Here is a 23,471-nt window from a genome sequence, read left to right on the forward strand (position 1 = left end):
TTTGTATACGTTTTAGGATCCATCCACTTGATATCACTAAACGGCAGTTTTTGCATAAGACCATACCCATAAAGGTTGTTTGCATCGAGATAGAGTAAATAGTTTTCGGGCTTTGTCTTATCAAAATCTTTTAAATATTTGTTATTTGCTTTCACATATCGTTTAATACACTGAGAAATGCCCCCGCGAATGCCTTTTTCAATCATTAAATACATATCGTAATCGTGTATCAGTTGAAGCTCGATTTTAGTTAATTTTAACATTAGCATCCCATGCAAGACTGGGAGCTGTTAGATAGTGTGCTGGATCAAGCTTATAGCAATTCAAACAAATATTCCTAAAATTTTCAAAGATATCAGCGAGCAATAGAACATCTTGGATATTGTACAAATCAGAGTAATTTCCAAGATTTTTCTCTTTTAATTTGTTCCAAACATTTAAGTAGTGTTGAAAATCTTTCTCAGATATGCTCTCATCTGTCAAAAGTGAATAGAAATCTTGAATTCTCAATTCTTCTGTGTAATCAAGTTTTTCAATACTGTCGATAAATTCATAGGGAAATATTCCTTTTCCAGATAGAATTTTAAAGATTTCTTCTTCGTCATTTGGTTGTCTTTCTAGAATTGCTTTCAATATTCTTCCATCTTGTATAAAATGATTTGTATGCTTGAAATCATCTTTCTTGAGGTTTTTAGCTAATTTTTCAATAGACGAAGCCATGAATCTAAATGTGTCTACGAAAGAGAATTTTTTGAACTTTCTAGGTTTGTCACCATCAAACTCATACCCGTATCCAGAATTTACAGAATAATTTATATATTTTTCATCGGTGTTTGCAATCAAATCAACATTTCCATATTGTTTAGCCAATTCTTTTATGTACAAATGAGTATCGTAATTTGACATATTGTGGCAGAAAACGGGAATATTCTGAGGAAATTTCAAATTTAGATTGCAACATGCATGAGCTGCGCCTCGAAACTTGCCGGTTAAAAGACAATGATCTCTCACTTTATTATAACTCTTATCTTTCCAACTATCAGGAGTAAAACCATACTGAATTGACCCAAACATCATAAGCAGACCATTCACAGATATGACAAAACGTTTGAATTTTGATACGAAATTTCTTCTTCTTCTGTCAATTTCATAGGTTTCATGTTCTTAGAATTATATTTTTTCGCTATGTATTTCGATAATTTATTGAGTTCTTCAAACAATTTTGTCGGGACGTTTTTCAAATCTTCTTCATTTTTGGCACGATAACATATCGGTTTGTACATGCGATTGGTCACATTCGACACTAAATATAGAGTAAACCCATAAGGAATGTGCCTCTGAATCTTGGTTGTAGTCGATCTTTGTGGATTGTTCTTGCATGTCGGAATTTTTTCTAATATGCTCTCAAAGTCCATATAAATTACGTACGGATGGTTAAATTTCTTTTGATAATTAGTAAATTTAGTTGTTTGACCTGGAAATGGCGTAATTGGCTTACAAACTTCATGATTTTTACAAATTTCTAAATGATCTGTTAAATCTCCAGATTTGTAAAAATGGCTTAAACATCTTCTACACAAAAATTTTCTTTCTTTATGTTTAGACAACTGCGAAGAAACAAGCTTATTTAAATCGGTTATCAAAACATAATGAGATTTATCATCTTGTTTAACATACAATAAATCAATGTTTGTTTCAGCGTCATATTTTTCAGAAATTTGTAACGGAACAATGTTAATATTTTCATCAAAACTGTAGACATTGATAGACATTGTTGGATACTTATACTTGGAATTGTAGCTTCGTTTTTCAAATATTTGTATATCTTTCAGAGACATTGGATACTCAAAACCTGAAAATATTTCGTCATTCACAAATTTTTCGTATTGCTTTACACGTTCACAGTCTCTTTCTGGTTTTTCAATAGCACATCTTATTGAGTAAATAAAGCAAAAATCATCTCTATTTTTTATATTTATACAAGCTTTTTTATCTTTGATATTCTTTGGTAAATCGATGTATGATCCTGCATTCATCATTTCGTGTTTGTTAAGGCTCAAAACTAGTTGTTTACAACTTTTAAATGTCCATCCGGAACCTTTATTTGGATTATTCGTTTGTTCTCGATGTGTTAATTTATTAAATTGCTTAGTAATAAAGTCGTTTACGTCAAAGATTTCGTCTGCTTTGATAGTAAAATACATTAGACATGTTTGCGGTTCACCATTCACTAAAGTTCGTTCGTATTCACATTCCAAAGAGAGATAGCCTTTCATATTTTTAACATTTTCTTGAAATTTCTCGATTAAACTTTTAATTTCTGACCGCATAATTGAAAGATATTTGTAAATTGACATGGAATTGTCGTTCAAGTTTGTTAAAATGTATTGCTTGAAAAGACCGTGTATTGAGGATAAAACTTCTACATCAATGATATTTTCGGATTTTACTTTAAGAGTTTTATCAATTTCTTCGATCATTTCAGACTTGGTTTTATCGTTAGTACCGATAGCCAACTTTTCAGCTATTGAATGAAGTTTTTCATCATTAAATAGGTCGAGATTTTTCTATTCAACTTTGAAATTTCTCTTTAATTCACGTAATTTCTCAATATTAAACATGTTTTCGTGATCGGCAATTTTATTTTCTCTAGCCCACTGTCTTAAATAATTTAGTTCATTATTGTAAATTTGCTTGTTTTTTTCATGACTTTTAGAATTATAATGGCGATCATAGTTTTTTCTTAAAATTTCTATTTTGCAGAACGGACATGATATTTTATCGCGCTCCATTTAGATAGAAAAATTTATTTAACTAAATGGTGCTTGTAAACCAACGATTGCGCCTCTCACGGCGTGATATCACTACGGATATGACGCAGGCGAAGCGATTATCGTGATGGTCGGTCTGTAGTAGCACACCTCGACTGTCATTGATACACACAGCGCAATCTTTCGGAACTAAAATGTCGGTAATGCAGATTTTCTTTTAAGAATAAAAATTGTGTTCCCGTTTACTATTATAACATTTTCTTTTTCAAAATGTTAGATACTTTTACCTATTTTAAATATGCGTACATTTTGTTACTTGTAATTTTCAAATTATATTTTAAATTAATTTCTTAAATTTTTACTTCTCGATGGGCTGTTGTATTGTGTTGCTGAGTATATATGTCCGCGAATTCGGTTTGGTCGGTTAGGAAGTTTACTTCTGAACTGTTTCAATGCGAGTGGCCATAGCGGAGAAACACCAAGTTCAGAAGTATTCAGATCGTATTCCGGAACCATTTCTCTATCCGTATCTCGCTCTTCTCTCTCTCTCTAGCCTGAATATAGATCCTAGCCTATAAACGGCAGAAGTGATCGTGTCATAGGCATAAAAAGAGAGGGAGAGAGAAAGAGACAGAGGGAGGAGAAAAGGTCGACCGAGAAATGGTTTTGCACTTTTTGACTTTGAATTTTTTCTATTTAAATGGAGTTCTTGAAGGAGTTAAATGATATTGGAGAATGTAAGTTTAAAGAGTATAAGAAGTTAAATGAATTGGAAGAAAGGAAGAAACATAGAATCTTGAATTTGGAGAAAATGAAAGATAAATTCGGGTTTACAATAATTGCCGAGTTGGAAGATTGTAAAGTACACTTGCCGAACAGATTTTTGACTGTTTTGGATGAGAAAAAGATTAAAGAATTGAATAAACATGATAAATTACACTTGGTTGTTACTGGAAAGAAGACTATTAAAGATAAAGAAATTATAACAATTAACTTTGTAGAATAAAGTCTTAACTCTAAAACTTGCAGTCCCTCCCCACGTCATAGTACTGTTTTGATAACCATAGTTGGTGTCTTTCTTCATAGGAATCACATGGAATATTATCTACAGTAATACCTTTTGTTTCACACAAAATGTGGCTATATTCTATAAGAAAAATTCTATAATGCTCTTTAATGAATTGTGTTGATAAATCTTGATACTCACAAAAATTCCTAAGAAATTCATCAATTAAGTCTTGATTATCTTGAAAGAACGTATAATATGGGAAAAATGTCATAAAAAAACGATGAAAACTCTCTGTTTGTTTATTTTTTACTTTCTTTTCAATATCTTTCGTAATTATATTAAATATGTAATCCCTTACTTTTTTAGTTTTTTGCCGATAGTAAAACACTCCATTAGACGTTTTTTCTGCAAAAGACTTTACAAGTTCTTTGAATTCTGTATCATTTAAGGAAAGTATCAACTGTTCTTTAAAATGTTTTGGTAATTCGTTGAATTCATCTTTGTTGCACTGTTTTAATGCTAGAAACTGAAGAGAGCTTGGTGAGTTCATGTTGTTTATTTAGTAGAAAAGTTTTTTATTAAAGTACAGTATGTTTTTAGTAAAAATGTTTTAAATTGATTAAATTTTATTAAGATAAATCCTTTATTCGTAGCAGATTTGACAACATTTTACAAAGCACAGCTTAAGAAAGTAGAAGCTCAGATTTGGTTAATTTTTCATTCCACAGAGTAGATAGTAATGTACCGATCGCTTTTGGAGACGAACGACTGTAGATTCGGTTAATTTTTCATTGAGATTTGCTGTGTTATTTCTCAGCTTCCTTTATGGTACATTGAACAGTATTTTACATTGCTTTTCGGTCGGCTCCGAAAGTGCGCCAGGAACCCCATATTACTATCTACTTATATATATATGCAAACAAATTGATTTTTCATAATGAACAAGGAAAACTTAATTTTTTATATATATATACAATTTTAAGTTCTATAATGTTTAAAGTAATATAACTAACTAATAATGAAAATTTTAACTGAAGTCGAATGTTAAAATGAAAGTTACTATTGATCAATCACACTGGACAAACCACTGTCAATAATCTCGTGACAGTTTATTATCTGCCACAGCAGAGTTATGGCCAATGCTTTGTTGCTGTTTTCTCTACCAATATTTCAGGCTGAAGAGTATGATAGAATGTCTAGCAAAATATTTGAGTTTACTTTCCATCAGAGCTGAGACGTAGGGAGACATTCTCCACACAGAAAGAAGGCTGAATTTGTTTGGTTTGGACATCATACAGCACTCCATGCACGGTTATTTTTCAATAGATTTAAATGAATAAAGTGTGTTAAATTTTATTTTCAGATCGAGAAGATGGAATAACTCGGTAATATATAGTAGATGTAATGGCTCTTTTTAGCATCCAAAAAGAAAATTACAATCTGGTATATAGTGAGGTCGTACTCATTTTTATTAAATTGTCAATTTTATAATTTATAATAATTATATTAGTGAAAAAAGCAAGCATAGTGTAATGTACAATGAATATAAGAATAAATGAAGAATTTCCTGTAATGATTTCAATTCCAAGAAGAGACTAGACAATAAAAGGCTATTGTTCTATTAAATTGTATTTTATTAGACCTAGTAGTGACCTAATCACTAAAAGCTCTCTATGAAAAGTGTGTATATAAATGTAAACGTTCTATAACCTAACAAATGTAAGAACTAATGTAGTTAGTAAATATATTGTAGTACTCACGACTCAAACAACCTACTACAGGTTTAAACATGAGAAACATTTAATATTTCACCATACGAGGCACTTGAAACAAAGAAAAAATACGCGTTCCTAATAGATAAACTTCCTTTTATGCAAGCATAATATTATTATCCATTTAACAACTAATCAAGGAATATTCATACATATCTAATATTCCTGACGGAGCCCAGTTGACGGACAGCTAAATTACATAGTATCAGTATTTGGGATGCATAAAGTAAATGTTATTCCTATTATTTTTTGTGTGATAACGCGTACTTCCCTGTTGTTATTGTACTGCAGATTGTCAATAAAATGATATAGATATAAGTACGTACAGTATCTTTAAATTTTAGAAGTAGAAGGCTTACTTGAACATAATTATAAGAATCTGAGATGTAAAATATGGTTATATAAGAAAGTTTTAACCGTCCTGCGGTCTTCGTCCTTGTTTTCAACCCTCGGTTTTGCGAAAAGTAGACCCTATATCCCACTATGACTTTCAACGCCAGACCAAAAACTTAAACAAGGTGATAGAGTTAAAAGTTTTGACCGTTTCAAATTGATTGATAAACTAAATATATATACAAGGGTTTAGTATGATTTTTTAGATGAATATAAAATCATATTTACTAGGAAACTAAAAATGAGTGATAAGATGTGTCAGTTAGATCTTTGACTTTGAACTATGAATTTCTTATTATTTATAAAACTTAGTTTAATTTAATAAAACTCGACTCATTTCATGATTCATTAAAGTTTCAGTAACTTTATTTATGAAAAGGAGTGTTCACCAAAGACTTTTGGTAAATATTAACTTGGAACTTTTCTAATAACGAGGCTGTTTATAACTCCGGTAACAACTTCGACTAGTCCTTTAATCAAGCGAGTTTAAATACATTAAGCTTGCGCTTGTGCAACACTATGTACGATGAGACAGTAATAAGTATTACTGATAAATAATAAATGTCCCCATTCCTTGAAATTTGAGTTGAAATTTGATATTAGTTGCTTGTGTTATATATGTTATTACAATTTTTAAGGCTAATTCAGTTTCTTTCTTTGCCTTACTCTTCTTGTTACCATTGGCAACTGGCCCGTGCGAGAATCTTATCAAACAGAACTAGCGGGAGAGTCGGTATACAAGAACGTAGCCAGGAAAAACTTTGGGTGGGGGGGTCCAGAAAACTTTTATTTTTTCGTAGTGAACTGAGAGTAAGGCTCCATTTTGTTCCGTAAAAAGGTGTTGACCCGTTTCTTTGTTGAGAACGATCTTTCAGCAGTACATGTCAGTACTACTGAATTATTTAAATAATAATATTCGTTTCCTGGAAAAGTAATTGAAATAATTTAAAATTGGGGGGTCCGGGTCCCTTGAACCCCCTCGCTGACTACGTTTTTGTCGGTATAGTACAAAGGTTAGAACACTGAAGTGCTACGGTAACAGACAACATCTGTACTATAGCGTTATGTCTACAGGTCAATTGCCTAGACCTTGTGGGCACCGGATTCCCAAATTTCTCTATTTAAAGTAAAATAAAAGTCAGATAATACAGTGAGTCTATTGCGTATTAAAGGTTTCGTGATCAAACAATACGGCAAAATTTAAATATATGTCATTTGAGTTTACAATTTACAAATAGTACATAATAATATGCGACGTTTAAAATATATGAAGATTTTGCTTTTGAATTTCGGGATCCACTAACATCTATTTTACCATCTCATGTGCTGATAATGATTCTGTTGAAACTGAAGAAGTCTATAGCTTGAGAATTAGTAAAAAGATAGGGGTTTCGTAAGAGATCATATCGGATTTGCAAATCATATACTTTAAGGATCAAATTTGCATATTTAATAATCATATTTGTTATATTTCCTTTTAAAACGCTTATGATACTTAGAAAAAACACAAGGATATACAATTACAATAATTATACTTTATTATTTGCAATCAAAGGTTTGAATGGGTAATAGGATTTCAGACATTTTCTTTGGCACCAAAGTGGCCTAATGTTAAACCGAAGGTTTACTTAGCGGTTAGTCATTCTTTTCATTTATTTATCTCATTTACATATAATACAAATATAGTGATAATAATATACACGAGAAGGTACCCACATGGGCAAAAGCCTGTGTGTGAGAACCGAGTCCATCTTCACTCGTTTGCAATCACAATAATTCTAATATACAATGTAAATTTTAGAACAAAATTAAAATTGTATGATTTAAAGATAACTAAAAATAACTAATAGTAAACATACTCTGTTTGGATGCATATTAACTAAATTCAAGCAGTGTAAAAAGTAATAATTTAATAAGTTATGATAATGGAACGATATGACAAAGATGCAACAAATTCTAGTATATGAAGTTTTATGGCTGTAAGATGTAAGACAACATACGGGATGAGCTTAAAGATTGCGCAAGAAACATTATTTTAAGAGCTATAAAAAAGGAAAAGAATAGAAAAATAAAAAGATAAACAGAAACTAGTCATTTTATTGTTGTCGATTTCTGGAACCTACACTATATCGAAATTAATGCATTCCTTCACAAGAAAAAAACACTCACGCATGCATTCAAAGCTAAACAATACACTCACACACACTCACACCACACCACACACACACACGCGCGCGCGCGCACACACATACGCACGCACGCCTTAGCGCTCTCGCGCATACATCCGCAACACATACAGACAAAAACTCAATGCATTAATTAAGAATGCTCGCACTTGTCAGTCACCACGGTATTTACAAACTATATATAAAATTTCATCGCAATAATTATCACTCGACACGAACAGATCACTCAGACTAGATAGAAGTGAGAAGTGTTTGCACCACTCCTCCCCAATGCAATTAACCAGTTCATTAACTTCTTTTTGTACGCTTCGACTTTAATGTTCCAATTTTCTCTCAGTTCCAATGGTAAATTTTGATAGATTGTTTGTAGAACGTAGAAATAATTTGTTTTATTTATAGACTTAGTATAACGTGCAGTGGCGATACCAATATTTAACCTATGTCTTGTGTTGTATGCATGTTCCACTTTCTCTAAAAAATGAAAATTTATGTTTAAAACCGTACAATATACCGCTATTTTATACCGTTAATTTCAACAATCTTCTAATTGTATATATTAAAACTCAATAAGTTTACGTTTGAAGAAATCGACCATCGCCTTCATGTCTCATTGATTCAGATGACACGCCACGATACCACAGGAAATGCCAACATTTATTTTCTAGTTAGTAATCCACTATCGCTTGTGCGGGTGTGTTTGTGCTCTTGACCTATGTGCAGTGACAACGCCTGGTCTTATTGTCTCCTCTCCGGACTATGATTGAAGGGTATGATAATTTTTATTTTATTTTTTAGGGATAGTATTATAGTACGGTGTAGGTTTTGAGTACCTTTTATGTATTATATTTCTCAACCTAACAAAATATAGAGTAGAACTCAATTCTAAAAACATAATATTATATATTTTGTAAAATATAACTATAGAAAACGTTTAAAATCCCAATCTTTATTGTTCCTTATTTGTATTTCCCCTTAATATTCAGTACTAATTATTTACGGAAACGTGTAGAGTAGATGCTTTCCTTCGGTTATTCGTCCAAATTACATACTGTAATTTTTTTAAGGAAAATGCAAAATAATTTTACTAGAATATTACCTTAACTTGTGTTGTATAACTAAGAAAATTAAATTAATCACTGGTCGACTATACATAAATATTATCCTTCCTTCAATACACCCATATTTATTTATTTGTTTACCAAAATATTAAGAAATTCTTTAAACAAGTAACTGAACACGTTTTGTATGTAAATATTTATATGAATAAAAATGATTAGGCCCAGTAGTGATAAATGATTTTCTAAAATGTAAGGATTTATAAATAACGGAATCAAATAAACATTGAGAACAAATGGAATTTATAGCTTATAAAACAGGTACCAACGAAGTACTTAGGGAAGTTCAATTATTACAAAGAATAATATTTAAATAAAGAATTTTCTTCAGTCTCACGTTTATCCAAGGGTTTGTTTCACTAAAGGCTTGAGACTTGTACAAAGTAGTCCACTTTATATTCAAAGCCAACCCTCGCATTAAGACGATGATTTGTTAGCTCAGAAAACTTCTACCTGAGAAATCGCCGTCTTATCACCAAGTAAGTTTAGATGTCAAATGTACTCTCTTTGTTGGCGCAACTTTTCTTTTTATAATTTAAGACATCAGTACAATTAAGGCGCAATTCTATACAAACAAAGTATTTTGATTAAGGTTTACCTGTTTAGCAACATTATTCTCTGAGATCACTGAAAATTACTTATACAATCCATATGGGTACATTAAAAAAACTAGACCTTTTAGCTCACCGACCACAACATTAGGGTTGCAGTTCATAAGACTTTGATTGCAACTAACGACACTGAATCTCCTGAATCCCCTACAAGCCACAAACATTTACATGGAGCTAACTTTTAAACACTAAACTTCAACCTTTTGAGAGTTTTCGTCATCCACCTGGACACTGATTTAGGGATCTCAAACTCTAAAATCACCCAGCCTCTGGCATGTACCGACCTCTAGGATCTCTCCACCTTGGCCTCAGGATCTCCTGGCCTCTTACACGCCTGACCTTTAGAAGGACCCAGCCTTTAGCAGCCCCTGGCCTCTGCTACATCTTGGCCTCTTGGAGCTTTCAGCCTCTAGAACCTCTCAGCTCCTGGCAAGTGCCGGCTTTTGAAAGCTCCAGGCCTTTATCAACTCTCTACCGCTGAAAGTTTTGTGGTATAGAGAGCTTTCACTTTAGGATCTCCCGTCTTTTGGCAATTCCTGGCGATGATGATACTCGTCTTTGCGTGCTAATTATTTTATGAAATATTTGTGCAAATGTAACCACTGTGAAAATGACTTACACAATCCATATTAGTGTATTAAAACACTAGACCTTTTGGATCACTGGCCACAAGATTAAGGTTGCAGTTCATGAGACTAGTAAATTGAATAGTCTGATTGAAAAATCTGAAACTTTTCGTCCTCCGCAAGGTCACTGATTTTGGGATCTCAGACTCAAAACCACCCAGGCTCTGGCATGTTCCGATCTTTAGCATCTCTCTAACTTTGCTTCACATATTATTAATTGTTTGGAAAACCATTTAAACATCGTGGAATAGTGTTCCTCGTGAAGAATTTCCTGAAGGACGCTGAACTGGACTAAGAGAAAATTCCAAAAAACTTGTATTATTCTACAAAGTCGCGTAACAGGCTTTGCTGAGGCTGCATCCAAATATTTAACTATTACTTATACATTTATATGAAAAAAGAAGTTTCTTTCTTTGTTTAAACAGTTATTTATTTTTTTAATGTTTTTGTTCCTATTACGACTATTCATGACATTAATGTAAAAATGTTTGCTTACGCTTAGAGACATCCCATGATGACATGCCTCATTACAGAACTCGTTGCCAATATAGAATGAAGCTTTAAGTAACATTTCAAAATTATTCTAAAATCTAATTAATAATATAGTATATTGAATAAAAATGTATAGATGACATAAATTGAAAGTATAACTTACTCAAGTGGTAATTTAGAGTCATTTTCCCAAATTCAACAATGGTTAAAGTGATCAATATTAACAAACATGATCGATTATTTTGGAAATACTTACATTTTGAAAGAAAATATTAAAAAGTATTTAATGTGCCATATCACCAAAGTATTATGTTTATTAACTTACATAACACTTCATATTAGGTTATGGAAGGTTTACTACGGGCCGAGAACAGATGATAAACCACGCACCAAATTAACCTTTTCATGGTTGGGTCATAACTTTGACCTTAAGTCCGTAAAATCACGGCATTCTTGACATAATTATATTGGCAGATTTTCTTTTACAACCCAGCAACATTAATGTCGTTTTCGCTCTTCGGATTGCACATTTTTACATAAACAGTGCATAATGTAAGTGTGTGGGAATAATACACAGGATTTGTGTAACTGTACATAGAGACAACAGCTAAGATAAACAGCGTATCCCCCGAATAGGTATTACATAATTATTTACTTTCGAAAATTTAGAAAACTTACACACTTTTAAATTAGAATATCTGAAATCGGTTTTAAAATTTACAACTAGCTCATATTTACAGAAGTTGAATAATAGACCAAATAAAATTATTTGAAAACATTCCATAAATTGTCATGTTAGGTTCACAGCATAAACTTTTATTGCAAAAATGTGCTTTCATGGATTAAAAAAAAAACTAAATACGAATGAAATGATGATTATAAAACCAATTTGTTTCATTTTAAACCTATCACAGGTACACGCTGGTAGCAGTTTATTTTGTGAGCTTAATAAAACAATTTATGCACTTGATTTTAAATACTTTCCTTTCAGCAACCACGATGCTTCGGTGAACATTACACAGTTTTAAATGTTAAAAGAATATTTGTGATATAACAAAGATGATCGGACAATAAATTACCACGTAATGGAAGATAATACATATAAACTTCTTCGTGGAACATATTATATATGATATATTAGAATGTGTTCATAAATCCTTGTACTGTATTTTGCGTATTCTGAGTAGATGTTTACTTTTTCAAGAGATGTTGATAGTTCTAAATCTCTAAGGTTTGATTTAATATCTTATAATCCATGCATACCATGTAGTTGTAACGGTTTTTATAAAAAATAATTTACTTAGATTTTAAGTACTCGTGATATTCAGTCTCCGAATGTCGTGCTCTACTGAAGTCCACTCCGAAGTGAGTTGGGAAATTTCAATTCTGGTCTAATGTAATAATTCTGCCGTTGTTTGTCATTTTTGTGCTTATGTGACTGAGTTTCTTTATCATGTTCGTTGTGTTTTATTCTTGGAGTGATGGTTCATTGATGAGGGTAAATTAATTCACTCAGAGTACTTTTACTTTTGGGTTCAATCAGTGTTCGAACTTTTTAATATTATATTTACAGCATACGTGTAGCGTTTTTAAAGCTACATTGATTTATTTTTTTATTAAAACTTAAATTAAATAAAAATTTTGGGATCGAAATATTGGGACTTAATTTTAGATTAGATTGTGCAATGTCAGGGTAAAATCGAACATGTAATCCTTTGGCAAGTTAGCACTGGTAGTTTTAAATTGTTAGGAAGGCAGGTTGACTGCCTTGAATTGATTAGAACTTGTCTTATTGTGAGTATTGTTCTCCTGGTTTGATACAGCTGGACGAATGAGAGAGCTCCGCGGATGTCCTGCAAAGGTGATTGGAAAGGGAAATATTTAAGCGCCCGCTCATAATTTTCGCCCTTCTTTTGGTTATTTTCGTGAGTAAAGTTAATTGCAGTGCGCCGTATTTCTTAAATTTTTTTTCCGCGAGTGATTTTGAGGTAAGCACCAAATTTATTGTACGTTTTATTGAAAAAGTCATCTTGATCTGATATTAAATTAATTTTGTTGTCTTTTTATAGGAAAAAATTAAATTCATAGAAACTACAGAGCAATCTGAATAACTTATTCTCGAATAACAATAGAGCATAATAGAATCATACAAGTTACATTTGGTTCATGCTTGCAAGAGAAGTGAATTAAAATTGAACTTTGTTAATAACTTTAATTGAGATTTGAAAAAGTAGTAATTTATTAATATTTAACTGGAACTGTTTATTGTGAATTATTAATTGAAAATTAATTGAACTTTATAATTGTTAGAGAGAGAGTTGTAATCTGAATTGCAGAGACTTGAAAGTTAAGGTTCAAATAGTGTAAAGAGAAGTTGAAATTTTATTTTGTATTTTGAGTGAACTTAGAAGTGAACATTTTTATTTTAATTATTTCCAAGTGGTATTTCATTTTATTTTAAAACTTTATTATTTTATTTTAGAAGAGAGCTCTGATTTTTTAGTTTGATAATTTGATTAATATTTTTATTTCTTGCCAAAGGAATTTTTAAATTTACTAAAAGGTTTGTCAATTCTTTGTGGAAAATAGAGTGATAAAAATTCTGAAACGTTGAACTTATTAATTTGCCAGTTAAAAATAAATCCATTGTTTTCATTTAGAACTGTGATTTTTATTTTAGACAAACCAGATAATATTTAATAGTTAACAATTTTAGTAATACATTGTACTTAATATTCACTAGGATCTTTACTAATCAAAAAAATATTTTATATCGTCTTGGATGTATTATTGATGATTTATATATTAATACTCTGGAATATTAAGATCAACAATCCAAGTCGTTATAATACGACACAGTAAAAATACTAATACTGAATAAAAATTTACAGACATATTTTTTATTAAGAGAAATAAAAGAAATCGTTTGAAAGATTTGGGTGCCAGTATCTCCATATGCTGAGGAATTTTAGTGAGCAGTTGTTTGGATCAACCAGTTTTGTTATTCTATCCCATTCTGGATTCTATTCTTGACATTGATATAAACGATAAATATAAAAATATTATAATATTTTTTTAATTATGCTTCTACAAGATTTTTTTATCGTTTTCCTCTGACTGATACAATTACAATTCAAATGGCTACACATGGCTACAGTGTACCATAGTTATAATTATTATGCTGAATCGCGGTAGGAAGTAGGCTCCATTGTTAACTAGACGCGGTGCGAGGACATTGTTTGTTGGTTAGACCAGGAAATCAGCTGATCGAGATGTCATCGGTGATACGTTCCCGAGCCGGTTGGCTTGAGAGAGGGGAGCAGTATTGGAGTGTCGATCACAGCGTACAGACGTCGAGTTTAGAAGCAGTAGTTCTTCTTCTAATCCTATAGTTTGGGATATAGAGTAATTTTTAGTGTAATTTAAATCAAGTTTTTATATTTTTTTAAGTGCGTAATAGTTTCCTTTCAGCCTCCATAGTCTTCAAAGTAGTAAGTCCCGTACCAGCGTTTGGTTAATATCTTTTATTTTATACTGTTGTGTTTAAATTTCTGAAGTTTGCCACATTACAGAACCTGAGAATTAATTCAATTTTTGGAAAGCATTGTAAATTAGATTTTGGTCGTAAAGTTAATATGAAGTTTTGTGTTATTTTGATTTTGAATATTTTGAGAAGAGAACTTTTTAGTTTATTTTGTTAATGTAAACCATTTTGGAGAAGTATACATTTTTAGTTTCATTTTAATTTAGATCAGACTCTTAATTATATTTGACCGATTGTGAGAAGTTTTTTGAAGAAAATCAAATCTAAAGTTTGTAAACTTTGTTAAATTTTTGGGTGAACTTTAAATCGGAATAAATTAAGTATTTCCGAAAAGTTGTTCTGATTTATAGAATATTAGCTCCAAAGTCAATTAATATATGTACTATAATAACGGTACAACAGCATTACCCGAAAACGGGTAATATGATCATAAACATCACTTTCAACTCTCAAAAAAGGTGATATTATAAATAAAACTTATATTTAGTTTGCTGACCGTCAGTTGTTGAAAAAGTACCTGGCAAGAAAATTTTAATACTCAATTTCGTCTTGCATTCCAAGAAGAACTTTCGTAATCCTTTACACTCTGACATTGTGTGTGAGGAATGCTATCTTATTATTCAGTGGTTTTTTTATCTAAGTAAATGCAAACCTTTGGATCATTTGGGTTTGAAAATGAAACACTGTGTTGCTTCTATGTAACAATTAGATAAAGAACTCATACAAAAATATTAGAAGATGAGGCAAAGCACATTTCCACATTATGGATTCTTGAGGACCTATACAAAGAACGAGATCAAATTATATCACGAAAAACTCTCATATGCAACTAGATAACACTGGTTGTAATAACGTTTTAGTTTTTGTCAGTTTTCTACAAGTTTGGAATTTAGATTTGGTATATAAAGTACAAAAGCTTAGATTTCGAAAGTTTCTGTTTTCTTAATTATCTAAATCTAGTTTATACACAAAGAGTTTTACATAATTTTGCAATGGAAATTTATGTATTTTGTAAGAAAAATTAATGAAAACATCTTTTAGTTGAAATTAAAAATTATTTGGGTAGAAATTATAAAAATGTCATTATGAAAAAAGTTTTATAACCACATGTAATAGGTGTGAGCAGAACAATACATAAACTTAGTATTGTACCTTATGACGTTCGGATACAAGTTTCTACCAAACTTCAAACAATCTAAAAAACTTTAAACTGCCGTAAACCAATCACTTATCTCTTAGATATTTCGTAAATAGCTGTTTCCGCTTAAAAAAGGAGAACTCGAGCCTAATTAATTATTCTTGGAATATAAATTTACTGTAACAATCTAGAATGATGACGTAATGAATTGAAATTTTATCATCCAAAAATGGGAATAACAGAGGAAAGCGAATGCCTCTTTCATTGATCGTCAACGTAAAAATGGTTTGGCATTCGGAATCAAACCGTTCCTTCACTAAAGTCAACAGATACGCACCACGTGACTAAAACTTCTCTCATATCTGAACGTACCCAGGCAGGGGTATTGGCTGTATTCCAATACAAGTCGATTGCTACATGTTTGTGGCGAGCAGGTCCCTGCGATATTGTTCGGTCAGGCTTTAAAGGAATATTTTGACAGATATGTTTCGGCATCTATAGAGATTACAACTACGTATGAGAAAACAACGCCAAAATAAAAAAATGTAGTTGTACGTGATCAAATTGAATAAGTATACTTTCATTCCTCTAAAAACAATATATATATATATATATATATATATATATATATATATATATATATATATATATAGTTAAGAAACAATAGATAGCGAGAAAATAAATTTTTATAATACATATTTTACAATATATTGGTATATAACGCAATATCAAGGATAAAAACGTAAGAATGCTGGAGTACATGCTAAAGATTGACTGAATTAATGTATTCGTAACAACAAGTGTTTCTAAATTTATGTAAACCAGCCAGCTAGCCATGACTTTTATGCTGTCTTTAATAGGTACATTACAATAAGAGATTCAATATCAAATGATACAAGATATTCGTCTTGTTCAATCTTAATATCTTTTGGGGATTTTAAGAATCCATATATATATATATATATATATATATATTTATTTATTTATATTTTTATGCTGAAGAACCAAAATAATTTAATAAATAACAAGCCTGGATCTTTCCAAAATTCAACATTAGCCTACTGCCTTTAATCTAATTAAATATTAATTGTTACATATACAGTATATATACTTCATGATCTTATATATTTCTATTATTAATGACGTGTTTTTATATAAGTATAAATTGTTTGTATTATTGCTTTAACCAATTCTATTTCAGTTATGTAAGTCTGATTATGTGTTCCTTAAACACGAAAGGCTTTACAAACATAAAGTTTAATAAATATTAGGTGTTTGTTTGTAAATAATATGTGACATATTATCGCATTTAATTTTACTCGTACAGTCAAAAGAAAAAGAAATAGAGTTTTACAACTTTTAAAATCAATTTATTCAAATATTGTTAAAATTTGAACTTATTTTACGTGTTAAACCTATCTTTTACTATTTATCAAACAAGCTGAAGGAATCACTACCATAAATCCCTTGGAAAGTTATCTGCTACAGAAGAGCTATGGGCCAATGCTTTGTTGCACCACAGGCCATACATACAGGCCATATGAGGCTGAAGTATGATAGAATGGCTGCCAGAATATTTGAGTTTACATTCTATCAGCGCAGAAACCTACAGAAACCTTCTTCACACAGAGAAGGCTGAATTTGTTTGTTTTGGCATCACAGAACTCTAGAGTCTGTAATTTCCCAATAGCTGTGTATTAATAATTTGCATTACATTTAATACAAGGAAATATTGATTAACTGTAAAATAACATTACGCATACCCACTGCTTTGTTTTGCTATCAATTAGAATTAGTTTAAATTTCAATCTGATCGTTAAGAAGCTGAAATTCGTTTAGCAGCGAGAAATTTCAAAGTTTGTCTGTCTGTCTGTACACACTCTAGTGGGCCTCATTTTCTTGGTTTCTCTCTAAATTTGTCCACAACTTTATATGTTCAATATATGTTCAAGCGTATTGGGCCCAAAGGGGTAGAGTCCATGATAAAAGTGATATTCAGTGGTTATCGCTTAATGGGTCTTATATTGAAGCGATCTCAATAACATTTAGCATAGTGATTTTATAACTTAATTCCTAGAACATTATCTGATTTTAATTTAATGTGATCATAGGGAGCAAAACCCTTGGATGGAAGCACTGATTCTTGGTCTGGATCTCTCATTATTATACGGATACTGATCAAATTAGGAATAAATATTCTATGAATTTTGTGCTAGCTAGTATTTTTAGAAAACAAGTTTGGAGTTAAAGGGGGAACGGTTCTTAACAAAACTGTTATTGGAGCTTTGCTAGGAAAGAGTAATTTACAAATCTTGCTTCTAATTTTGTTGATTGATTCCAAAGTCATGACCCGATTTTTGTCAAAGGGGGTAAAGACCTAGGATGGAAGCAGAGAATCAAGCAATTATTCTCGGCTTTAACTCGTCAAACATACCTTAATACACCAAAACGCTTACAAGTGCTTGCTTGTTTAAAACCTAATTGTGGCCATATTAGATGTTTTCCCTAAAGTCTGATGGAAAATCCTACTTCCATCTACTCAATCATTCCCTCTAGACCTATCGATTACGTTACATTTACCTCATCGATTCTTTAGCTCAACATTTCGTCATTCTCGGTTAGTAATGCGTCAATTTTGAACATTAATTAAGTTTTCTAGAAGATCTAATAACAACACATGTCTTTCCTATAACTAGAGTAGGTTCCACCGACATTAGAACAGAATTAAATACAACTATTCCCTAATGCATTTCTTAATTCAGAATAGATCATTTTTGCATACTGGATTTTAATGTAATAAGTATTATTTACACAATATAATATTTATAAATGGTACTTTCATAAGATATAAAATAACTTACCTTCCATAGAAAATAATCTACGTTAGCATTTATGCGATGTTTATATGTATAAATAAAATGTACTTATACAATGTTTGGCTGTAGAAATTACAAATTACTTAAACGAGTATATCAGATCTTACCTCTTCAAGAATATTATGACGCTGATTAAAGTCATCTCAATTTTGGTCTAAACATGTTCAGCTCTAAACATTTCTAAGTTCAGCGGCAAGGTTTGGAGGTAACTCTGTCTATTCATCTCATAGACTTATCCAATAAGACCCAGAAGCTAAAACAATATTACACAGGTTTATATTTGAGCCGCCTTAAAACAGTTTTTAATATAAATATAATATAACTAGAATATTCGATAGACTTACTTTTCTTCAAGAGGTACTAATCTATGGAAAAATGGCTGACAGGTAATTAAGAACAACCGGAATGAGTAATGAGATCAATGAGACAGACAGGTCTCCGATTTTTATTTGAAAATATCCATGAGAGTATAAACGAACACTAAACCTAATTTAATTAGTCGCAACTTAACTTCTGGTTCATAGAAGTTCCGGTGAATTTATTTGCGGGAAAGAACGTTCAGTAAAGTCTTTTGGTAAATATTAACTTGGAACTTTTCTAATAACGAGGCTGTTTATAACTCCGGTAACAACTTTGTTAATAGAAGGCTTAAAGTATTGACCAGTTTTCTAACCAAAGCTTCTTTTAATACGAGAAAGGATGCGGACTCTTGTGAAAGCACCGAAGGTTACTTGTAAAAGTTAAATATGAAATAAGTAACACTTTATTGAGTAAAAGGATACTACAAGAGTAATAAAACTCTGTTCCAAGTCATTTTACAAGATGTTACGATTTAAAGTTACCGGCTTAGATAAATGTATATTTAAACATTTAAGCGTTGGATGGTAAAAACACGGCCCTGATGGACGAATTGAAGGACTCACGCTTTATTTTATTACGTTAATAAAATGGTGAACGCTATAGAAATATAACTTACTGTCTTTTCTTATGAATTGTCTTAAATATAGTATATGCTATGGATTTATTTTACTTTAATAAACTATTTTATTTAATAACTTATAAGCATTAGTTTATCAAAATAGCCTAATATACTATTCCTATTTAAATTAGTTGAATACTTAGTTCTGAGAAATACGAAATGAACGGCATAAATATCATCTAAGTTTATCGGATTTATGAGCGCCTCACATTTGGGTACATAGCATTTAGAAAAAAATTAATCGAAAATATTATGAATGGCATAGTTGAAAAGCTGATAAAACGACGTTTCTGAAGATGTATATCATTATCTCAGACCCCACACATGGTAGGGTCCTTTGGCAGTAGAATGTAGGTTTTTATCAGGAAGTAGTGAATATGTTCTGCTTCCTTAGTTGCTCATAGTTTCAGAGTATCTTATTCATGAATAAAATTGCTGGTCAATTGTTTACAATTTCGGACCTGTTTATAAAGGACCTATTTAAGGAAGGACTTGATACTATCTCATTTTTTTTTTCATTACATAACTTACGAATTAGTCATAAATGTACCAAAAATATATCGATTTTTTTAGTTTATTTAAAAATGTTTAATTAAAAGGTTTTAAAAATATCCAAACGAAATTTGCTATGTCGCAATGTATCTATCAATGTATTAAGAATATTACGTAAATAAACTGGAACGAAACATCCGAAGAAGGCTAAAATGTATGTAAATATTTGAAAAATATCAGATTTAAACTTTTAAATAATTCTTTTAGAACAGTTAAGTTGGTTATTAGCCACTTGTAATGCAAAGTATATGAACAACACTCTGGGTCATATCGATCAACCCTACAACCTAAATGTCTTTTTTTCAATATTCCGATTTGAATAAAACTTTAAAAAAGAATCTATTCCAAACTAATATATCCAAGTTATATAAGTACATCAACTAAGTAAACTTAAATATTTGTATGCCACATGTCAAAAGGTTTGGCGATTTAGGCGATATTTTGGCAGATGAGCGATTTAACGTGACTTACATTGAGGCATTTTGAAATTAATTCCTAGATAAAGGTTCGTTGAATTTTTTACTGACTTATTTGTAAGATATTTTATGTTTATATTTTACTTTGTGTAATATAAAGTAAAAACTTGAGTTCCGGACGAGTTCTAATTGGAACTTTAGTTTCAACAAAATAATGCGAAATTGAACACACTCCACAGTTTTTAATTTGATTTGGTTATACGAAACCGGGTTGGTTTTAGATGTATCATTCTACAAAAATATAATCAGAGAAAACTTTTTGTTTCATTTTTAACCTATTCGATATATATATATATATATATATATATATATATATATATATATATATATATATATATATATATATATATATATCTTCTTTACAAGAAATTCCACTATGGTTTTGTATTAGTGTTTTGTGTAATGCAATTTAAGGTGGATTTCGTCTCCAAGATTAACAGTATAAATCTTACAGTGGCCTAAGATTGAAAACGAAAATACTCATTCCTCTTTTATAATGAGGAATAAGAGAGTACATTTTCACTTGTTTGTGATATCTATTTTATAAATATTATATCCAAGTAAATAACACTTAAAGTAACCATAAACCAGAGAAGAATTACTTTACCAGGCGCGTTTTTATAGCGTTATTCTCGACTGTGCGCCAGTTGTCATATTGGGTGTTGATGGTTAAGCTTCAGCCAATCACGATATATCTCTGTCCCCATTAAACTCATCCGTGTAAGCGGATACTTATTATCAGTAGTTGCTTTTTATACGTATTGACTGAATATAGCTCTCAACAACGAGTCCGAAATAATTCAAGATTTTAATCATGAAATTTTACGATAGATTTCAGTTGTTACAAATATTAAAATAATTTGTAATAAAAGAGATGTTGGTTGTATATTTTATGGTTCAAATTGTATAACAAGTGTGTTACAGAAAACTCCATTTTTATAAATTATATTTTTTTTATTAATTTTCTTCGGTTTTAAATTTATTCAACAGCTTTTTTAATTAAAGGATCGATACTTGTACAAAGCAGTTCACTTAATATTCGTAACCAACCCTCACATTAGGACGATAATTTGTTAGCTCAGAAATCTTCTACCTGAGAAATCGTGGTCTTATCACCAAGTAAGTTTAGATCCAACGGTTGTTTTACTAAAGACGAGACTTGTACAAAGTAGTCCACTTTATATTCCAAGCCAATCCTCGCATTAAGACGATAATTTGTTAGCTCAGAAATCTTCTACCTGAGAAATCGTGGTCTTATCACCAAGTAAGTTTAGATCCAATGGTTGTTTTACTAAAGACGAGACTTGTACAAAGTAGTCCACTTTATATTCCAAGCCAATCCTCGCAATAAGACGATGATTTGTTAGCGCAGAAATCTTCTACCTGAGAAATCGTGGTCTTATCACCAAGTAAGTTTAGATCCAACGGTTGTTTTACTAAAGACGAGACTTGTACAAAGTAGTCCACTTTATATTCCAAGCCAACCCTCGCATTAAGACGATAATTTGTTAGCTCAGAAAACCTCTACCTTAAAAATGGTCGTCTTATCACCAAGTAAATTTAAATGCCAAACGTACTCTTTTTTTTTGTGTTGGTGCAATTTTTCTTTGATTTGTTTTATTTTATAAAAATAGGGCATATTTAGAGACAATTAGGGCAGTAAAATACAGTCCTATAATTACGGTAACAACTATTCTTTGAATTATACGTAACTAATTGTGACTACTTCATTACTTCGTTTAATATAATAGGATACCAATTCTAATACCTAAGCGGTTTTAAATTTTCAGCAATACTAGTAGACGTAAAGTATTTCAATGTCTGTTTCAATGCGCTGTGTTTGGATTAAGATGAATGTATTTTACTGTTCAAAATTAAATATTTGAAATACAAAATATTCTTAAAGTATACCTAAACATATAAAGTACTCTCTTCAATTTTTTTAAATGTATTTTTAAGTCATCTTAATTTTCTATTAATACCTTCTTTTCATGTAATGGTTATAATTTTGAATGAAACTTAAAAGAAATACTCGAAACGTATATAATGTGAAACAGTACATGTAACGTGAAATACACTAAAAAAGAAGATCCACTGCCTCAAAGAAAATATTTCTTTAGAGTTTTCATTCTTTTATATAGTATAACATATATTATCATGCTGAAGATGATATATCCTCGCTATTGAAAGGCCTCACAAAACAAATAAAAGTTTTAAATATTGGTTTTACGTTTTTCATGTAATTTATATATTATCATAGTTTTTCAAATGCTTTATAGACATTTCTTAATACATCCCAGCTAAAAATAAAAAACAAATTCCTTTTTTTATTTATTAATTTTACAAAATAAAAAAATAATTAATAAGCTATGTAACAATACAATTTGACAATTACAAATTAAACAAAAAAACAATATTAAGACCATTGATTAGTGTTGAAATTGTGATTTTAGTTTTTTATTTTCAGGTCAAAGTCTAATCTTGTATCTGTATCCTTTTGTTCATGAGAACATATGAGTGCTAATTATAACTAATAATAAATAAATTATTTAAAGTTCTTAAACTTACTTAAATAATTAAGGGATACAATAATCGTTATTTATTACATAAAATTCTGATTTTAATCGTGTATGAGCACTTCTGGTTCAAGTAAATTATATTTCCAACGCCGATGTAGAGTTTGCCTTAATGTCACGATCAAAAAAATATATGAAATGTTTATTTTACAAGTTATAAAGTATTTTACTTTACTATAAAATCGTCTAACACTCAAGTTTTAAATTCAACCAGAAATTTATTTTAAAGACAAATATACGGGCTTACATCATAACTCAGCGCCTTAAAATAGTGTTTGGTTGTTTAATATACGTAACTGTCTCGTAGTTGCAGTTTATAATGTGCAGGCGCTTTGATAACTTTTATCTTTTGCTT

Source organism: Homalodisca vitripennis, chromosome 7, assembly GCF_021130785.1.
Source record: "Homalodisca vitripennis isolate AUS2020 chromosome 7, UT_GWSS_2.1, whole genome shotgun sequence".
Classification (NCBI taxonomy): Eukaryota; Metazoa; Arthropoda; class Insecta; order Hemiptera; family Cicadellidae; genus Homalodisca; species Homalodisca vitripennis.